General features: G+C 47.5%; 1 protein-coding gene and 1 pseudogene across 3 annotated transcripts in view; one reads left to right on the top strand and one right to left on the bottom strand.

Annotated features, from left to right (window-relative positions):
- The window catches only part of PDE10A (phosphodiesterase 10A), a 317,180-nt gene that overhangs the window by 213,277 nt on the left and 81,777 nt on the right, over window positions 1-22,126 (top strand). The window lies entirely within an intron of this gene.
- Window positions 20,246-20,364, bottom strand: LOC118606732 (annotated as a pseudogene).

Below are 22,126 nucleotides of genomic sequence, written 5' to 3'. Positions count from 1 at the left end.
TTTTTTGAAGAAAAGGGTAGTTCAGCAGGTCTCATATAAAAATATCGCCAGTGTCTGCACTACATCCGACCATAGAGGAGGGGAAAACATTGTACCAGGATCAACTCAGCAACACTTAACATCTGACAGGCCGTTTGTCTCAGCACACTCATTAGCATTTATACTGAAGTATGAGAAACGTTAGATTCGTGAGAATGAACTCTTTGAGACTGGCCATAATCTCGTGGTGTGTATGGTGAACATTCTCTGCTGACACAAAATGTCCAGCTGGACCGTGCTCTAGAGTCGCTTGGTCATTGTAGTGATGAAGCCTGAGCAGGACATCATCAGTAAAGCGCTTAACAATGTTAATGGTCCCTTATGAAATTCTAAAGGATAAAGAGCACGCCAACCTGAAGTCTTGTGTCTGCCTCGTTAAACCAAGACGCCTAAATCAAAATGAGAGGTCTAAAGCCCCAACAGCCCAGCACGTCACATAGGAAAATGACCTTTTACCGTTCTGAGACCAGCTCAGGTTAGCGGAGTTCAGGTTTTGCATTATCATCTAAACTGCATTTCAAAATACACACTAGTTAAATAACATTAGCAATGAGAATTGAAGATTATAATAAGTTCATACAACCAATTAGAACTATGAAGAATGGTGAAATGCATGTGTTGAAAATGAAAATAGTGAAAGAGTCTTGTTTATGTCTACATTTTTGTCACTGAAGACGCTGAAAAGTGTCTTGGGAATTTAGAAATGCCACGCAATTCCTAAAGTTCCATTTTTGAGCTATGACATTCTACCAATGCTACTTATAACAACACAGTGCTGTGTCTTTTATTAAATATTATATAAACGAATACCATGTTTTTGTTAGCAATAGCTGACATGTACTGAGCAGTCCTTTAAGCAATTTTTATCTCTTATTTAATCCTTAAAATAACCCTATGGGGTATTGATACTATTAGTGTCTCCACTTTACAGATGAGGAAATTTATGCCCAGAAAGGTTAGGGGCCTTGTGCAGTGACTGAGTAAGTGGGAGAGTCAGAGAAGGGCCCTGACAGCCAGTCTTGGACAAGTGGCATTTCCTCCTGTGAGTTAAGTGGTGTCATGGTGACGAGAAAGAAGCCTCTCTTTGGCTGCTAACTTCCTATCATCAAGCGATTACTTATGGAGGCGTGAATTGGCGTTTTAAAGCTGATAGGTGGCTGTCCTGAAACTTGCAGGAAAACAGATGTGCTTCGTTTGGCTGGAATCTTCCTCTGATACAGGGCCGTGCGGTTGCTGCGGTGAGTTCCCGCAGCGGCTGCCGGGGTGTGTGTGTGGGGGGAGGGGGCGAGATGTTTGACAGCAGGTTTCAGGTGGTGGGGGGGCTGGATCCTTGGCTTGCAGGAGGTGGGAGACTCGTGTCCTCCGTGTTTGCCGCGTCACTGTGAACAGCGCAGTGTGACCGGGTCGTGAGGCAGTAAACAGCGGCAGATCCCCGGGTTCAGAGGGCTTGTGAATGGAGCTGCTCTCCAAAGCAAAATCAGTTTGCCCGAGAGAAGTGCGATGCTTCTGAAGCATGTCTCCATGCTTTAAAGTGGCGAAAGTCCCTAATTAGAGAGCTGTCTTTCCAAGAACAGCGTGCGAAAGGCCGGCGGCCGGGCAGCGTGCTGGCCTCACGTTCCCTCCGGGCGACTCGTCCACAGCGGTGACACTGACTCGTGAGCATAGGAATGTTTCGAGTAGGTCAGCGCCGACGCCCACGTGCTGTGTAATTTCTTGTTCCGTCTGTTGGCAGGATTGATTTCCTGGGTTTCCCAGGAAAATTCATGGCATGTGCCGTTGTAGCATTTTTGTATTTATCACAAAGAGCTAGTAGAATAAACAAAGACAGTCACCTGTTTGCCAGGAGGCTGAGTTCCCAGAGGCTCAGCCTGGGGTGTGATGCTCACAGCTTAATCTTCCCCTGCGGGGTCAGGGTCCTGTGGGCGTATCTTACTGGGTCAAAGGACTGTCGGACATGGCTGGATGCGAGAGGAGTCTCCTTATGATGATGACTTAATTCACACACTCACTCAATCCCAGAACGTCCGCGCGCCTGCTGCGTGCACGTCGCCATCGTCACGGCACGTTCTTCGGGAGCGCGCTCATCTGCTCGCTACAACCGCCTCGCAGCCCCCGAATCAGTGCTCGCGGCCATGCGCGCGTGCAGAGCAAGGGAAGCCGTGAGTCACCTGCGTGCAGTTCCCAGCTGAGGTCGGGCCGAGCCACGCTCTGCCTTGTGTCAGCTTCAGACTCCACAGAAAATCCTCTTTGATATTTTTAGTGCCATATTTTTCTCATTTTTGTTCATTTAATTAAACGGCCCCCGAGCCTTGTGCAGAAGTGCAGCCTTGTGTTCCTGAGCGCAAAGGCCGGGGCGAGCCTCGTGGGGAGCACACGTGTGTCCGGGCAGCTCCGTTCAGGCCTGAGCTGGAGTTCAGCGTTCGTGAATCAGCACCGTCTGCCAAATAGGGTGTCTGTAAACAGAAATACATATTAAACAAGGGTGTGTATGATCGGTTGATGAAAAGGTTGTGCCCGGAGGTTCACAGAAACCTAACCCTATGTTTCCCCTGGGGGCAGTAGGTTAGCATTCGCTGATTTAGTGTTTGTGTCAACTTTATAGGATATAAATACTGCTACTGACAAGAATGAGAGCGATTGCAGGCTCCGGATGTAAGGAGATGAATAAAATGTCGTGTCTGTCTTCAAAGATCCTGCTGGCGGGAGAGAGATTTAAGTCAGTGTTTAGAAAATTGATGGACTTAAGATCCTACATAGCATAGATTTTTCAGCAAAGACTTTGAAGATTTTTTTGGATTGAGGTGCCAGTATATTCCCTTTATCAAAGAAAATGGAGTTATTCCTATTTTAAAGTTAGTACTTGAGAAGATTGGTTTTGGTCTTGAAAACATCATCCATCTTAAACAAAATATACTTTTTTTTTCTTGATAGTAATATTGTAAAACTGGATTATGATAATTTCCAGTATGTAGCTGTAAAAGCATGTGATGAAACACATGATTACGCACGTCGCGTTGATTCTCACTCAGGGACCTCGCGTCCGGCGCGATCGCTTCTCCTGGCGAGTACAAACATTCCGGCGTTAGGAAGGCTAGTCGGACATTTGCATGTTTTCGATGTCAGTTCAGATTAATAGTCCTTTTTGCATGATTATTATTTCTTGACACAATCTTTATGCAGTTATTAAAAAGACTATGTCTTTTAAAAAATATTTCAGAAATAAGCGTAAGTTTTCAGAAAGGAGAGCGCATCCGCTGGCAGGGGCGGCCCCGAGGACGCCGGTCACGCTGGCCGAGTCGGCCTTTACCTTCCGCCACTTCCGGTCTTTTCAGCACGCGAGGCGCAGCCTGCGCCAGTGGTTTTCCATTTCATTTCTTGAGCCAAATTGCCTCTGAGACTGTTCCTTTGATGGCACTTCTCTCTGTCCTATTGAACATTAATATTTGAAGGAAAAGCGAGCCAAAGTGTATCTTAAGACCCGCACTCACGCCACAGACAGCCCGCATCGGGGCCCGGCTCAGCCCCTGGGGAAGACTCCCCTCTGCGGTCCCCGCTTGGCGAGGCCAGCTTTTCTTTCTTCCTGGCGGCGCCAGTCGTAGTAGAAAAAAAGGGCTTGATGACTGAGACTGCAGCGTGGCCTCTCACTGTGCGACGTGATCTTTCTCGTGGGGCGTTTGCAGGCGTAAGTCGTGTGCGGAGCGGGCCCACCTGCCACGGGCCTGCAGATTCCATGTCCGTACGGTAAACCCGATGTTCAGTTCTTTTGTAAAGCACATAGTGACTCATCGTTTTAGTAAATTCAGACGTTTCACACCCTAGATTTACTTGCAGCTGTGCGTGACAGACGTGCGCCAGGCTTTCTGAAGACGATTCACTCTAAGGGACCCCAGACACCATTTGACTCGATGGCGCGGGAGCCGAGGCAGCAGTGTGCCGGGCCGGATGTTCATTTTTTTTAAAAAAATTTAATGATCATAAAACCCCATGTGGCAGGTGTTACTACTTCCGTCAAACAGAAAATGAAACTGAGGCTCCGGGAGATGAAATAGCTTATCCAGAGTTACACACTTACCAACTGTTAGAGGCACTATTTGGGTCCTTGTCTGCCTGACTCCAAATCCTTCCTCTCCCTAATCGATCCCAGTTTTCACCATTCCTGGAGACGAAAGCCAGGACCTGTGAACTCGAGGACAGAGCCAAGCAGCTGTTCTGAGCGGTGGCTGGGGCTAGAGGAGAGTGCGGTGGCTTAGGCGGTTCCCACCCTCCCCAGCCGCACCCCGCTTCCCTGTCCTGGAGCCTGTGTTCGGGCCTCGTTTGGAGAAAGAGTCTTCGTTTGGAGAAAGTCTTCGCAGATGTAATTAAGTTACAGATCTTGAAATGCGTTCCTCCAGAATTACTTGGTTGGGCACTAAATCCGATGACAAGTGCCCTTGTAAGAGAGAAGCAGAGGGAGAGTTACAGGGCCCGAAGAGAAGGCAGCGTGGCCTGGAGGGGGGCAGAGGTTCAGGTGATGAGGCTGCAGGTGCAGGGAGGCCAGCGGCTGAGAGGCAGGCTCTCCGTGGGGCCGGGATGGGGGGCCGCGGGCATGCCGCCGCGCCCGCCCGCCTTCCGACGTCGGGCTTCGGCCTCGGGAACGACAGCGCCCTGGGAGTCAGTGATCTTCCCTTGCTTTAAGCCTCCTGCCTCCCCCCCCCCCCCCCCCCCCCCCCCGCTTCCTGGCGACTTGTCATGGCAGCCACAGGAAACTCATACAAGGAGTGTTTGCTTATTCTGGAAACTACTGTGGCGGGGCTGCAAGTCTGACCGAGTCGCCACTCTGCCGGTGCCCGGCCATGGATTCTGGGGCAAGTCACTCACCTTTCTGTCAGGCGTTTCATCATAAAAGGGATAAGGATTGACAGCCCGACCTACCTCCATGCTGTATTATAACTGTGTGGAATAATGTGCTAGCTGAAATATGCGTTTTAAAGAAATGTTATATCAATGTGCCTAACTTTATATAAATCAAAAGAGCATTGTGTTTCACGTGATGTTTAGTGACAAAAATAGTAAAGTCAAAATCAATTTTTAAGTAAATTGGCAAAGTTCGAACGAGTCCTTCAAACATATTAATGTAGTCTAATAACACTCTTTTGAGAATAGAAAAAATAATAAATCCTCTGCCCTGTGTAGAACCCGGGACAGAAGTGGCAGCCGAGCGCGCTGTCGGTTTCTGCTGTGCGCCGTGATAGCCTGAGTCACGGGACAGGGGACGCCCACCGAGCAGGGGGGACGGAGGGGTCCTCAGCCACGTCAGGTGAACCACACATACGTTAACATTTTCCACGACCTCAAAAAAAAAAAAAAAAAAGTAAACAGCTGAGGTTAATTTTAATAATACATTTAATTTAACCCAAAATATCCCAAGTATTAGAATTTTAGCATGATCCGTATAAAAATTACGTAACGGGATGCTTTACTTTCCCACGTCTGCGCCGCTGTCTGTGAAGTCCGGTGTGCATTGCACACTCACGGCGCGCTCGTTAGAGTAGCAGCTTTGCACGTGCCCAGGAGCCGCATGTCGCCCATATCTACTCCACGGGCCAAGCACAGCCCTGGAAACTGCGAGCAACTGAGAGTGGCCTTTAGTTCTGTCCCCGGAAGATGTCAAGAGTCTCTGGGGCATAGGAGGCGCTGGGTGGATATTTGTTGAGTGACCTAACAAGCACCCGTGTGTTCTAATAGAGCCTTTATATTTTCAGAGGAAATCATACCTACTCATTACTTAGTTCTTTTAAAAAGCTTTATTGAGCACCTGTTATGTGCTAGGCACTCTGCGTAGACCAGATGATACAGAGGTAAATAAGTCGAAGGCTCGACTTTCAGAGAAATTAGACTCTTGCGATCAAAACAAATAAAGATCACTAACAAGATAAGGCGAAAGATGGACGACACATGATACAGCAGGTGGAGCTTGGGTTTCGATGCAGAAAGTATTGGGTTTGTCGCTAGTTTTAGGACTTTTCAGCAACGTGACCCTGGGTTATTACTGATCTCCCGAATCCCCTGTGTTCTTATCGCGCAAAGGCTAATAAAGTGTCCGGCACGTCGTGAGTCCTCAATAAATGATAACTGAAACAATAGATATTTTAAAAGTAACGTTATTTGTCTTTCATTTTTTAGTTGAAGTATAGTTGACATACAGTATCATATTAGCTTCAGGTGTACAATGCAGTGGTTCAGTATTTAAACACCTTATAAAATGATCACATTAAGACTAGTACCATCTGTCACTATGCAAAGTTATTACACTATTATTTTGTTTACTATGCAACTGGAAGTTTGTACCTCTCATTCCCCTTCATCTCCTTCCTCTTAATTTTACTGTGAAACCTAAAACTCTAAAAAAATTGAGTCTAATGTTTTGATGTTCTCTTCCACTCGAATGTATTACTATAATTGTTTTGTCTTAAGCACCATATAGTATTGAAGGGATGCAAATAACTTATTATTCTTGAAAATGCCCCATTAAAAATTCTTTGCAGTCTTTGAACTTCAGAGTGTGCAGTCATTTAGCAGTGTGTTACAGCGCTGGGGACAGGAAGTGTCTTCATCACCGATAGCAGTTTGGAACTCAGCATGTCATGTGACAGCCACTGACCTTTAGAAGGGCCAGGAGGAATTTTTTTTTTTTTTTTTTCAATGAGAAAACAGAGTTAGAATTCTGTAGGAGAGGCGCCGTCGCGGTGCAAGGCGCCAGGTCTGGTGTGCCCCGTGTGCAGGCATACTCGCCACGTGCACCTTGCCCACCTGCGCGCCGTGGGCACCTGGCGATCGCCGGCATTCCGTCTGGTCCTCAGACTTCGTTTTTCATTCCGCATTGATTCTTAGCAATAATAATTGATTATATGTCTTGTTGAGAAGTGAAATTATACTGATAAAATGTTCTCAGAATTTTTATATATATATGTTTTTAAAACTTAGAAATAAGATTGATTCAATAAGATGACTCTTGAAACTAGAGATTTGTATCTAATCAATATGTTTTTATTACAAATTTTTGCGTATTTTTTTGGATATTATCAGTTTGATTTCTTTAAGGGAAACCTTGACTCCTCAGTGTGTATTGTGGCGTAAACTCTCATTTTAATACTCTGTGAAGATAATATCATTTTTTACATAGTTTGGAAAAATTTTTTATTATAAGCCCAATTTTAGCACTCTCTAGCTAGTCCCTTGCTTCACTGCTGTAATTAAGTTCATTGGAGGAAGAATAGTTAATTTTTCTCTCCCATAAAGAAACCCTGATTTATCTGTTGAGTTTTTACTTGATAAGTGGAGGATAAATGTTTAATGTATGTTAAGTGTCAGGTAAGTTTCTAGTCACTGAATAGTTATCGATAAGGACATATCAGAAATGGAGAGGGGCACTGTGTGGAACTTGAACTTGTGTTAATTAATCGAACAGTTAGAAATGACAAATTAGAAATAAGCGGTGTGCTATGAGGGTGGAGGATCGAATGCTTTATGGGCGCACGGTCACCTGCCAGTCACCTACCCGGCCGGGCTGGCACGGGCGCAGCCTCCGCAGTGGGGCGTCCGGCTCCCAGGGGCCTGGACCGCTCCAGGGCTGGCAGCCGCTGGGGGTGCTCCCAGCATTTAAGTCTGAGTCGGAGGGGCACTAAACAGATCTATTTCTGAGTAATCTCCACCGGGAAGATGTTTGCAGTCAAAACCTTTCGTTGCTGTCTGATCAGGAGTGTCAGAGGCAGCTTGTCAGCCGTTGTTCACACTCTTTATTCCTGGCTGGCAAGGGCTGCCTCTGGACACTCACCTGGCTGCCCCCTTCACTCACCTGGCTGCCTCCCTTCACTCACCTGGCTGCCCCCTTCACTCACCGGGCAGGCCTCTGAGGAGCGCACGCCCGCCTTTGGGTTTGTTGGCTTCGTCCAGCCCTGCCGTGGAGAGCAGCCACGGGTCTCTCCCGAAGCCTTTGCCTGACTGTACATGCATATTCTGAAGGACAGGGCTTTGAGTTGAGGATATTGGTTCGAGGATTTTTGGGGGAGAAAAATTTCAGATAAGAGTTTTGTGGCTAAGATGCTTTTAAATTCCTTTTACAGAATCACAAAGACTAGTCCCTTCTGTTTGAATACTCTGAATTTCCAGGGAGGGGTGTGTGGAGAGGGGAGGGGGAGAGGAGGGGCGGAGCAGCAGCCCCTGTTGTTGGGGGGGAGCAGGGGGAGGGCGAGGGAGCGAGGTCTGCGTCCATGTCAGACGCGTCTTCATTTGTGCTCTGGTGATAGCGGCTATTTTTTGAGCCGAGTTGCATGTTTCACTCGTGCCGTTTTTAATTCTCATAGAGACCACTGATGGACAGACCTTTATCATTTTATAGTTTAGAAAACAGGTTGAAAAGATACCTAGCTTGCCAAATCATTGGCAGAACCAAGATTTGACCTGCGTTTTGTCTGTCTCATCAACACGGACACACACACCTTACATTTGTGCGTGTGCGCGTGTGTGGATGTGAGTTTAGTGTACTCTACTGCATAATCGTTTGATTTTGGGGGGATAAGGAAAGCACATCCTGGCAAACCCTTTTTTATTCCATTTCTCCTCAAAGTATAAGGCTTATTCCTTTTTGTCAGAAATAGTTTGTATATTCCGTACTTCATTTCTGAACCGATGCGAACATGCTGACTGTCCCCCCGGGAGACGTGCACATGCTCCCGAGCGCGGAGCCCCAGCTCCCGGGCAGTTCCTCGGCGCTCCGGGGGCGCCGGGGGCTCGGGGACCCGGCGGAGACGCTGCGCGCGGTGCGGGGCGCTGGCCCCGGGGACGCGGCCCGTTCCAGACCCCTGCTCTGTGACGTTTTCCTTCTCACGAAATTATAAATAATACTGAAGGCAGAAAGCGTTCTCAGGAGACCTTGTAAATGCCGACATAGTACCAGCGAGGGTATTTCACATCTGTTTCAGAAAAATAACCAAGAACATTGAAAAAATCGGTTTGGCAGCAGCAGTAAAACCCCAGTTAGACTCGTGGCGTCGGTGTCCGCTGCTGTGGGAAGGTCGCCCTGCGACAGCGCCTGGCAGCACCGTCGGCTGGCACCGCGGGGTCTGGGAGCCGGGCCGGGGCCGCCGCGCACAGCGCTTCGTGCCGCGCAGCCCATACAGCCAGCTCCGCGCGCGGTCCTGGAGGCCGGAAGTGGGACGGGGGGGGGGGGGGGTCTGGCCTCGCCCCCGCCACCCCTCTGTCCCAGCCTCTGATGGCCTGCTGGCACCTTGACAAGGCAATACCAGCTGAACCTGTAGAGAATTTCTAGGAACATTTATTTGAGTCAGAGGGAGGACATGCCTGGAAGCCAGATCTCAACAGGCTGAGATAGATCCTTCTGGAATGGCAGGTTGGGTCTGTTTTCTGCCTGTGGAGTGGAGGAGGGGAGCATAGGGGAGATTCGTGGAGGGAGATTGCAGGGGGTGGGAGGGCGTCGCAGGACAGGGATCCGGAAACCCTGCTCCCCGGCCGGGGTCCTGAGCCGCCAGATGAGAGGCCTTTCAAAGGTGCCTGAACCGTGCGCAGAGACACTGCGTGTGTGGGGGTGGGGGGGGGCGGGGGGGCTGGCTTAAGGCAAAGATAAGTGACAGGCCCGGGGCGGACCTGCCCAGCTAGGAATTTATAACCAGGTCACACTGAGGTGACATTCCATACAGCCCCTCCCCTTTTTCCACATTTTGTCCCCCTGGGCTGTGGCACACCCTGATCTCTGTCTCCACATGCCCTTGGTCTTCTCCCGCGGGTCCGTCTGTCCACGTGGCATTCTCCGAGTGAGGGCGCCAGTCCCAGTGGGTCAGGGCCCAGCTCCCGCAGCACGCCGTCTCCGCTCGCCCCGTCTGCCTCGACCGGTGTTCAGATGAGGCCACATTCTGGGGTACGGGAGTTAGGACCTGGATGGATGGGTTTGTGGGGCGCAGTTCATCTGTAGCACCCCTCAGTGGGGTTTAAGTGCCGCGACTTCATGGGCATTTCGTCTGAGATGGTCACTAAGGCCCTACGTGCGGGTGGGTGCCAGGACGCTCACGTCAGGCTTCACACCTCCGGCTGCAGCTTCTGCACGTCTGCCCGAGTGCCTGGCTTCTCCTGTGACATCTGATGTCAGGTCTCGTCCCCCCCCCGCCCCCCGTTTTTCTGTCCCTTCCCTCCCCCTCCCTGCTCGCTTTCTCATTGTTTATGTTTCTAAACCGGCCGCATGTGGACAAGCTATAGCATAGATTCAGCGAACAGTGAAACCAGGACTCCTCAGCCCGCTGCTGGCCCTCTGCCCGGGCGGGTTTGGTTGTGGGGCCGGGCCTTGCAGTGCAGGATGTGAGTTAGCAGCATTCCCAGAAGCCAGCGTCCACCGCCCCCCGCCCTCCCCCCCCCAAAGGCTTTCAGACATCGTCGCAGGTCCTCTTGGGGACAAAATCACCCCCTGCCGAGAACCTGTGACTTAAACTTCACTGTGCCAGGCAGGGGCTGGGAATCCAATGATGCGACTGTGACAAACCCCTGTCCTCAGGAGACTCAGGTCACGGACTCAGGCTGCACAGCATGGGCCGAGCAGGGAGCAGTTTGCCAGGGAGACTGGGCATCAGGGTGAGGCCGGGTGAGGACAGGGGCGAGGGGAACAGCCCTGGGGGCTGGTTTAAAACGCCAGCTGCTTTGTCCCGTGATCTTGAAGAAATGCCATTTGTAATGGTTAGGACTTTTCCTTAATATTTTCTAGATTTTTTTTTTAATCTTTGTCTTAAATTGTAGTTTAAAACATTTATCTGAAAGTTAAAGAAGAGCCAATCGAGTGTTCCTATTTTAATGTAAATAGAAAATTGAGACCTTTCAGTTGATTTAAGGTCAAATTCATCACTTATCTTCAGGCACGTCAATTCAATGACAGACTGCATTCTGTTTCTTAAACTACACCTGTGAATGGACATTTGGTTTCTATCTTTTAAAGCATCTTGAACATTATTTTTATTAAAATAATAAACAGCTGTAGTGCATCTAGTAAGCTGATCTCCACGCTGAGCTGGTCACTTGGTTCTGAGGCTTGGGAATGGCTTTGAGAGATCAGCTGCTTTTCCTGACATCAGCCTCAAAGAGATCATGTTTGTTTTGTTTTGTTTTATTTTACTTTTTAATGCAATTACATTGGGTAATAGCTTTTCTTATTGTCAGTCTTTTTATCTGATATAATTAAATTGCATTATAATATTTAAGTTGTTTGTATTTCTAACATTGGAATGTTGAAACTACACAGTGGCACTAAAAAGTAAGAAACTGACTTTATACATGGTTTATAAAAAGTAATTTTTCTGCTTCATAAAACTGTGTTTTGGGGGAGGGATTTTTTGGGTTTAGGTATATAATTGAAGTTAATTTGATTAATATTTTATGAGTTCATGTTGGTTGATTATTGGCCCAATTTCACTCCTCAGTTGCCACCGTAATGTTTAGAAGACTTAAGATCTTATTATTCGTGAGCGTTAAAAGCTCTCTGCGTACTGCAAGGCACAGGCCTTCATTACCCTAAGTGGGCCTCTTAGCTTCTGTTTGGGTTTTCTGCTGGGTTTGCAGACACGGCAGAGAGCGAGCTTGCGGGCCGCGCGCTCCGTCCTGCAGCCGGGACTGCATCGCGGTAGAGAAGCGCCCCGCAGAGCAGAGCGGCGTGACTTCGCGTGCGTTTGCACGTGGGTTCTGAGTGCTGTTACTTGGACAAAGCCTCGCTAAACTACAGGGAGAGTCAGGATTTGGAGGCGAAGGATAAAGAAATAATCTTTTCAAAATCATGGTCTTGGACGAACTCCTTTGATGTGTGTTACTGCCTCTCTTATCTCTCCCGCAGAATTTGGCAAATACTGGGCATAACTTGGCAAACTCTTGAAAATTGCTGAAATTCTATGATTCCATGGTTCTTTAGATTTTACAAAAATGAGATGTAGTTATGAATAAGATATGTCAGTTAAATGAGTTTTGACCATTCACAATAATTGCAGTTACTTCCATTCGTAGTTGAAGACAGATGGCGTGATTCTTCCCAGTCACTTCTGAGCCGCCAGATGCGCTGACGCGGACGGCCAGGAGCAGCCTGACGCGGCTCCGCGGCCGGCGGTGACGCCACGCCCTTGCTGTCACCTCCCTCTCCCGGGGTTTCCTTCTGTTCAAGTTCCAAAGACCGATGTGATATTAGCCGAGTCTTATTTTGAACCGTATGCTTATCTACATAAAAATTAGCTTATTGATTTTTTCACGATTTTTCAGAGGGCATACACATTCATTCATTCAACAGACAGTTTTGGGGGGTGTTTGTCATATGCCAGGCACCCTTCTAGCCGGTGAATAAAGTGGTGAAGAAAACCAAACTGGCCCGCTGGCTCGTGTACCCACAGGGAAAAGGAAGCAGAGAAGAGACGTTTTGTGCGCTCGTTTGTTTGGAGTAGGATAATTGGCAGTTTCAGAAAAGGTGGCCGGGAAGACCTCGCTGAGGAAGCGACAGCTGCCTGCTTAAGATCTGAAGGAGGTGTTGGGCTAGACCACGGGGCCAGCGGGGCTCAGGGCTTCCCGGGCAGAGACCCGCACGCAGAGTCCGGAGGCCACGCTCTTGGTGGGACCGGCCAAGGTGGCTGGAAAGAGAAGTGAGAGCCGAGAGGTCCTTTGGTGGACTGGCTGCCTCTGTGACGGTGTGGGAAGCCACCTGAGCTGAGGGCTGACACGGCCTCCCTCGTATTTTCACAGGATCTTTCTGTCGCTGTGAAGAATAGAATGAGGGGGAGCAGCGACACCGTTTAGGTCCAGGAAACCACGGAAATGTGCCAGTGAGCGAGGGCGTGTCCGGCTCCGGGCAGCAGGAGCCAGGCGTTGGGTACTTGGAGTCTAGATGTAGAGCCGGAGGACCCGGTGAGGGAGGGGGGAGGCTGGAGGCACCTTGGCCTGAGCCACTGAGGGAGGTCATGGTTTACACAGAGAACAGATCGTAGAGGAGAAGTTTTGGGAGAAGTTTTATTTTGGAAATGCATGGGTCAGACAATTTCAGGTGGACCGGCACACTCTAAGTGATGGTTATCAATTTAATCATCTGTAAGGTGGACCACTGCAGCTTTCGAATGTCTGACTCCGGTAAAGCTTCACCTCCCTTTCATTTTCAGTGGACTCCATGTAAATTTTTGATCAGTTTATCAGTTTCTTAGATCAACTTGGAAAGAATGAACGTCTTCATGATCCTGAGCCTTCTTGTCCATATATATGGTATATCTCTCTCTTACACATTCTTCAATTTGTATTTGCAGTGTTTTACGTTTTCAGTATATGGGGCTTAAATTTATTTTTGTTAAAGTTACTGCTACATAATTTGTTCTTTTTCGATGCTATTCAAGTTTATTTTAAAAATTATTTATTACTAGTATCTAGAGACATTCTCGATTTTTGTATATTTATTCGTATCCTGTGACCTCGTATATTCACTGCACAATGTGACATGAATACTGAGAATATGGTTGACGTGCTTATTCTAGTAGCTTTTTAAAAGATTTTCTACCTACAGGGTTATGATGGCGTTTGTGCATAAAGACAGCTGCACTTCATTTTTTCTGCTCTGTGTGCTCTTACTCTTTCTTGCATCGTTTTCTTATGTTATTATTATCCTGGTTGGAACCTTCAGGACCAAGCTGAGCAGGTGGTGAGAGCAGACACTTCGGTTTCTTGTCTTAGGAAAGCGGTCAGCTTCTCACCACAACTGTGACGTTTGCTGTAGACTTTTCATAGATGCCGTTTATCGGGTTGGGGAAGTTTCCTGTTTTTACTTTGTTGAGAGTTTATAGTATGAACGGGTGTTGGATTTTGTCATTTAACTTGTATGTTGACTTAGATGGTCATATGGTTCTTGTTCTTTATTCCGTGAACATGGGATATCGCGTTAGTGGATTTCCGGTGGTTGTGCTCCTCAGATAAGACCTTGCTAGTGGTGCATGTTCCTTTTTATGCATCACCGGATTTAAGTCGCTGATACTTTGTGTGTTCGTGAGGCATGTTGGTCTGTGGCATCAGGGTAAAACGCCTCCTGCCTTGACGTGGGAGGTCTCCCTCCTGACCCTGGGATTGGTATTATTTTCTTCTTAAATGTAATTCACTAGGGAACCAATATGCTTTTTTTTTTTTAAACGGATTCGGGCGATCTTGCTGAGGGTCTGACCTCACAGACTCTCCCCCGTGGGCTGCTGTCGGGCAGCTGCGGGGCCAACCTGCTCAGGGAGCCATCGATGTTAACATCTTTAACCACCTATTCCCGCTCAGGCAGGCATTTAACTCCCCTTAAAACCTAAATTTATGATATCCGCACACTTTTTGCACTCATTGCTATTTTAAAAACTTAAGTAAATACCACCAGCTGAATTGATTTCAGATGTGTGGACTGAGAGGCTCTTGCTGTGGACTGACTAGTGTCCCCCAGATTCCTGTGTTGAAGCCCCACGCCAGTGTGACTTGCGGAGGAAGGAAGTAATTAAGCTTAAAAGAGGACACAGAGTGGGCCCCTGATCGCACAGGACGGGCGTCTCTGCCACCAGAGGACGGGTGCTCTCTGTCCTCCTGTGAAGGCAGAGGAGAGGCCTCTCCGGGAGCGAACCCCGCTGGAACCTTGACCGTGGACTTCCCAGGCTCCCGGACAGGAAACAGTAAACGTCTGTGGTTCGGGGCCCGGGCTTGGTGCCAGGCTGCTGGGGCGTCCGCTCCATGCTGTCGCCGCAGGAATGCGTTGTCCTAACGCTGCCGTCACGGGCGGAGTGCACACCTGGGCGCGTCCTTGCTGCCGCGGCAGGACACCTGGCGGGCGTCCTCACCCGCTGCGACCCAGGGCCGCCTCTCAGCACCTGGCCTGTGCCCTCGGGCATGCCCGTGCTCCTGCCCAGCCGCCGTGGGACGTCCCTCCAGATCGCGAAGTGGGGGTGTGCTCTTTTGCGTTTGTACTTCCGTTAAATAAAATAATGTTGATCATTTACAAAGTAACATCCTTCGGCAGCTGTTGGCGGTTGTGCTTTTTGTTGAACAGGTTATGGGCCACGTAGTTGGGAACTGTATCACCTTCCTCTTTAACTGGATTAACAGTAAAAATAGTTCAACTTTCAAAGGTAAATTGGTTTTCTATTTTTGCATAACAAATTACCACAAATTTAGTGGCTTAAGCAATGCCTATGTGTAGCTCACAGTTCTGCAGACCAGCAGTCTGACTCAATTTGCAATATAATTTTTTAAGAAGGTATGTTTTGTAGCAAAGAAAACGTATGACTTTAAATCATTTTGAAAAAACTTCTGATTTTCGTTGTTTTTTCTATGTGAATGTCATGATTATTTAAAATTTCATTTGATAAGTAGAACAGAATGGTTTATAGAAATAGCTACCAAATGGGATTTTTGTATACTTTTCACTTTTAGGGTATAATTCTTTTAAACTTAGATAAATGAAAATGCCGATGTGAAAACTTAATATCTCACTAGGGTATTAAAGAGTCATAAAAAATTACAGTTGGTATTGTGCTTGTCTTATCTAAATCCGTTTTAAAACTTTTTTTAATTAAAAATCAGGCTTATGTTTATTATGTCATTCTCTTTTTCTGTGTCTCTCTTTTATCCATTTTTATGTTTTGATTTCACCGGATTAGATTACATCACATGAAACTGATAGGTTCCTTTCTAAAATGTCTTAAGGCTTTCTTAAAACATTGTGTGCTACCATAGGGTTTATTTCTGTGACACTTCTTGTCCTTAGTTTTTATTTATTTATATTTTATCAGACGCTTTACTGAAAATCTCAGTATGTAGAGGTGGAGTGAAATCTCTCTCGTTGTTGTTACGTTAGATGTGTGGGTCGTGCTCGTCGTTTGGTGGCCGAGGTGTCGACCCACAGACTCGCCGTTTGTGTCGCGGTCAAGGAGGTGTTTAGCATCAGGCTTCTCTGTGTTTAGGGGCTGTCGTCCACCGTAGGAGAAGCCGCTTTCACTTTTAGGAGACAAAGTTTGACTTTAGTCATTTGGTTAATGTTACCATGTGGATCGTGTTAATTACACATTGATTCTACCTGTTACTTTCCACTCAGCCCTCGCGCTTTGAACCCATGTCCGTTATTCCAACCCGCGAACCGTTCAGACCATGGCGCCGTCACCCCAAAAAGGGAGCTTGGTCCGTCCCTCTGCCTTCAAAGCAGAAGCCTTGAGCATCCTGGGCTCGCTCCTCGCCCTTCGCCGCCAGGCTGCTTCCACCTGTCCCGTGTTTATCCGTCTTCCGATTCGGGGCCCCCTTCCTCCCAGGCAGCCCTCGAGGTGACTTGGATCCGCCTCGCGCTCCGCTCTCCGTCTGCACTCTGTGGGCCGTCGTTTTACATTCGCCCTTGGACTTCGTATTTCGGCATGTTTTACGTCCCTGTGGAGTAGGCACGTCACTGGCCTGGTCTTTTGTGAGAACAAGAGACTTAGAGGCTTAAGTGACTTCGTTAAGGAACGCAGCCCGTTCCCGCGCAGGCACTGAGCGTCCCAGGTCCTCCGCGCCCGCACCGGAGCCCGCAGCCTGCCTCCGGTTGGACTTCACTTAGGCGGGAGGCGTTTTCTGAGGCGTGGACTGGGGACATTTCGGTGTGCTTAAGCGCGTTCTTGAAGTTCTACTTAGAAATCCTTGTTCTCACCTTTATCTTATGCCTTTGAGGAACTTCTGTTTCTATTTGGCTTTCTCAGTTAAACTTTTATTGATGTCCTCAGCCAAGGGGAAGTGGGCAGTTGTATTTTGGTTCAGAAGTTCGACAGTGTAGGGTGTGCCTTCTGATGTGCGAATTATAAACATTGGGAGCAGTGGCTTTTCTGCAGCCGGGACGCCTTTCCGGCTATTAGTTCGTGTGGAATAAGTAATCAATTATGTAGGTCAGAATCCTGGCAGTATGTTCAGTCTGGGTTCATTAAATGACTGCTTTTTAGGTCATGGACAAATCTTGTTTCAGTAGGAATGTACTTGGTGGGGGGCAGGGGGAATTATTTAGGTGAGATAGATAGATAAGGGTAATCATAAGGCAAACTTTTTTTCAGCTTTATTGAGGTTATTGACTTGAAATGTACATTTAAGATGTACAACTTAATGATTTCATGTATGGAAACACTGAGTGATGAATACCATAATAAGGCTGGTTCACACCTCCGTCCCTCACATAGTTATCTCTTCTGGAGGTGATAACTTGTCAATGTAAGAACATCCAGACCCGTAGAAAATTTTTATAAGAGTTTCTTAGAGCCAAAATGACAACAGTTGCTAGGAAGCTAGATGTCAGGTGCTTGGGAGGATGGCAGCTTGCAGTTTCTTTTCTGCATTTGGAATTAAGGAGAGAAAGTAAGGACGATTGTAAGGAGGGTTACTGGGGGTGGGAGAGAGGCAGGCAGGGATGGGATTACAGGACAGTTAACAAGACCTTGTGCTCCCCAGAGGGACCTGACAAAAGGCATTTCAGGCCTGTGAACCTAGATGCGAAGGAAAAATGGCTTAAGGCGAAGATAAGCTCTGTGCCTGGGCGGGACTGCCCAGCAAGTCCTGCCCAGCCAGGAATTTGTGGTCAGATCACCCTGCGAGGTGACTGTCCACAGAAACCCTTCCCGGCCACAGTTTCAAGATCTACCGCGTTAACTTTCAAGCGTTGAGTGCTCTGTTAAGTGCAGTGGGTGCTGTGCAGTAGGCCTCAGGGCTGACCGGCCCTACGGCTGGAGCGAACCTTGGACCAGCTTCCCACCCCCAGCAGCCGCCGCTTTGCTCTCTGTTTCTTTTGAGTTTTGCTTTTTTAGATTCCACACACAAATGAGACCCTACAGTATTTGTCTTCCTCTGTTTGACTTATTTAACTTAGCACAACGCCCTCAAGGTCCATCCATGTCGTTGTAAAAGGCAGAATTTCCTTCTTTTTCTGGCCGAATAACAATCCGTTGTGTGTATGTTGTGTATATAGCAGATTTTTATTTCATAATTTGATGTAAAACATGTACTATATTCCACATCAGGAGGTAACACTAGTCAGTAGCAATCCCATTAAAGTATAAGAAGCTCAGACAGGGGGAGGTGTCAGGATCGAGAGGCGGCTGGCTTTAAGGGGTGAGCTCACGGGCTTAAAGCTCTGTTCCAGCCAAAGTATGGCTTCTGTGGCCAACAGGAAAGTAATCCAATTACTACTGTGCCCTCATTTTCGTTTATACTCTGACGATTGTAATTCATTTATTCAACACATGTTCATTGAGCATTTGCTTAGTGCCAGATGCATAATGCTCCGGGGCTCAATGAGCTAATACTTGCCACCATTCTCGCATAGATCATGCATGCACCCGGCAGTCAGTGAGGCTGGCCGGCATTGCAAATGCTGCTTGCAGTTTCTGCAGTTTCTACCCTTCGGTGGGGGCGGAGGTGAGTCGTTTTAGCACAGGTGTGAGAGAGGTGAGTCTCAGTGGGGAGAAGGTGTATGGAGTTGAATCTTGGGATTTTGAAAACAAATTTAACTGATTTTAGACTTGCCCCTCTTCATTTAAACCTTCATTTGCTTTTGGATAAATAAAAGTCATGCACAGAAACATATGCGCAACCTGGAAGTACAGTAACATGCAACTCACTTGAAAACACACGCACACACGCACACACACGCACACGCACAGACAGCCTAGCAGGAAGATTGTCACTGAGCAGTGTGACAGTCCAGCTCTGCTTACTATGACATGAGATATCTTGTTTTGTCTTAATTTGACACTTGTTATTACGTTGCTGAAATGATTCATTTGTGTTACTTTTAGAACACTTTCTGACATGTATTTTGGAGCTGCCTTTGGATACTAATAAGAATTTTTAAGTAAATTTGTGTATATACACCTGCCTCCTGGGTAGTTGAAAATGTGAGGACATTTCAGACTGGGAAGGGTCTGTACAGCCCCCCGGATTTTCCTCTCCCGAACCCGCCTCAGTGGGAAGAGAATGCGCTCCTGCGGAGGTGGCCTGATCCCGTGAGAGGAGCCCGTTTCCCCGGAAACGCCTGCCCGCAGCTGAGGTGGAATCCACCTTCCTGGAGTGTTCGCTCTGGTTTTGCCGCCTGGCTTCATTCACGGAAAAATCGAAACAGGATCAAAGACGTCGACTGAGGTTCTTAGCCTTTCTTACTCTGCAGCCTTGGCGCGAGGCGGTCAGACTGTCCACCAGGCTGTCGCAGCGCAGCCGTGGCCGCCCTCACCGTTCCCACGACGCGTGTCAGCCCCGCGCGTCAGGCCGCTCGTCATCCACCTATTGAGCCGTTATTACAGCACAGTATTTAACAGCACAAAACATGTTTCTGTTTCTAAGTCGTGATGTCTTAGAGTCGGACTAGCATTTACGAAGCTGAAAGTTTTTTTCCTTCACACCTAGAGTGAGCACGTGGGAAATTAGAGAATTGCAGCAATTACCGTGTTACAGCAGAAAAAAAGATGATTAGTTATGTATACCTGGGAATTTTAAAATATGTCATTTCTTCTTGTCCAGCTGAGATTGAGAGCTTTTCCCCCTTTTTCTGTGATGGGGTGGGAGCAAGGGCCTTGGTGACCAGACACCTGATGTGGGAGGGGAGCATGCTTTTGCGATCGGGGAGACCTGGGCTGGGCAACAGGCGGGCGCAGGGACCAGACACGAGGTGACGGATGCAGTGGGGGCAGGGTGCCGGGCTCTTTCCGTGTGCGCTTGACTTTTTTTTCTTTTAAAGAATACAGACACGCATTGGGCTCTTTCTTCACAAATTAAGATGGTAGAATTAATACTTGAAAAAATTGTGCTTTTCGCCCCCTATTCTAATAATAGATCCGTTAGTACTTATGATGAATTTAAAAATATCTCTCTGAATGAGAAAAGCAATCATTTTTTAACCTCTGATTTGAAAGTGGTTTTCTAAGTCTTTAATGAATATTAAAATTTCAGAAATAATAAATGATTGAGCATATACATACCTATTTTTAGAATAATAATTTGTCATAAAGACACATTTAAAGATATATCTGAAGTGACTCTAAATGTATAGCCAGAGAATATTTGAAGTAACTGTATTTTTTTTTATTTTTTATTTTTATTTATTTATGTTTTAGGCTAGGCAACCCTTGGTTGACCTCACAGATTGCAAGGACCTTGTCAGTTTACAATCCCTTATTTTTTTTTTTATGTTTTACACCTACAGCACCTGGTCTTCCTAGGTGGTCTCCCATCCAAGTACTAACCAGGCCTGACCCTGCTTAGCTTCCACGATCTGACGGGATCAGGCTTGTTCAGGATGGCATGGCTGTAGACATCCAGTGACTTTAAAATACAGTGTTCGCTCCTTTATCTAATAAGATATCCTAAAGGACAAAAAAAGAGAAAACCCCTTTATCTGTTTGCAACGCTCATATACTGTGCACGTACATCATGGTACGTGTAATTTCGTAATCTAAGCCCATCATTCCAGGCCTCGAAATCCCACTGCCCAGTAAAGGGACCAGAGAGCCTAAGGAAAATCATCTGCCTCCAGCTCTGGGGCAGAAAACGTACAGGCCAAACCCAGAGCATGTGGCCTTAGCGATCCTCTGAAGGCCATCAGATTCCTGTCACAGTGACAGGTCGGCTTGAAGAGGCTTCTCCTATTGCCCCAAAAGATGGGATAATTCGAGTGCCAGTAAGGATAATGTTACAGTGGAAGAAACAGATCGAGTTGTTCAAATACATAATTTCATAATAACACGTTTTCAGTGGCTCGCCCACAGGAGACTGCTACTGAACCAAGCATGTGGAAACCGGTGACTGAAGGGGAGCAGATTAAGCCTTGACCCTGCCTTTCATCTATATGAACTAGCCGAACAGTGGATGAGGTGAAGTTTCTTTTATTAATTCCGCTAGTAGACGAAGACGGCGTTATAGAAATAGGAAACCACCATTTCCAAGCCCCGATGAATGAATTAGTAACGCTACCCCGTTGACACTGCTGCCGTCACAGACAGAGAGCGGGCCCGGTGGCGTGAGCTGCTGGCAGAACACAGCGCCACTTAGCAAAATGGCCTCCCTACCCCCAGGGCGACCCTCCCTCTGTGCAGGGTCCAGATTGCAGTTCAGTTTTCAGGAAATGCAGGGGCAGATGGACATGCTAAACAAAACCACAGCGACAAAGTAAAAAAATCCAGACCGTAGAAGACCATAGGACAAAAGATCTGTTTTCTGCGATGATAAATTACAGTGGGGAGAATGGAAGTGATGACCTGGGAACCGTAGGATAAAAGGAACCTTCGAGAAACGCCAGAGCTGCAGCATGCAGACCTCCCCGGGGTCCAGGTTCAGGGGCAACATGGAAAAAAGTTGAGAGTTAGGAACTTGCGCATCTGGATATTTGATGTTACTAAGAATCGTTATTCTTGGATATCATTTGTGATTAGAATAGTTCTTTTTGCAATACATATTGACATGTATGAATGTTTTGAAATGATGTCTGGGATTTGCTTCAAATTTCTATGATGGTGGGGTGCAGATGGATGGTATTGCTACGAGTTGCTAATTGTTAAAGCCGGCTGTTGAGTTCATGGGAAGCCATTATGCTTTCCTGTGTGGCTTTATAAAAGGTTTAGCCTTACGTGTGTTTGTGTGTGTGTGTGTGTGCGCGCGTGTGTGCACGCACACACATGCACAGAATCTTCATCCACAGGCGCTGACTCTCGATTGCAGACGGGCAGAGTCACAATGTGGCACATAGTTTGAAGCTTCCTAGACCTCCATGGCGATGGAAGTAGCTCGGCGTTACTAGATGAGAAAAAAAAAATAGATGGACGGCGGTGTCGCCGCCCTTAGCGGTTTGTCGTCGGTATTTTGCAGCACTGCGCGGTAAACCCCGGATGAGTCTGGTCCTCTCCATCAGGGCTGTTTGGTTCCCGGGCAGAACCCGAAGTAGGAGGTGCTGCTGTGGCTTTTGTCTGTCTGTCTGTCTGTCTGTCTCTTTGGAATTACTCAGCATCAGAAGGACGCTGTTCCTTATGCACCCTTCAGGTTGCCAGCCAATTACTGTTCCTTCTAAACTGGATCGTTCTAG

The sequence above is a fragment of the Rousettus aegyptiacus genome, unplaced genomic scaffold (genome assembly GCF_014176215.1).
Source record: "Rousettus aegyptiacus isolate mRouAeg1 unplaced genomic scaffold, mRouAeg1.p scaffold_m13_p_1, whole genome shotgun sequence".
Taxonomy (NCBI): domain Eukaryota; kingdom Metazoa; phylum Chordata; class Mammalia; order Chiroptera; family Pteropodidae; genus Rousettus; species Rousettus aegyptiacus.
The sequence above is the reverse complement of the archived record's forward strand: the minus strand, read 5'-3'. Positions and strand labels throughout refer to the sequence as shown.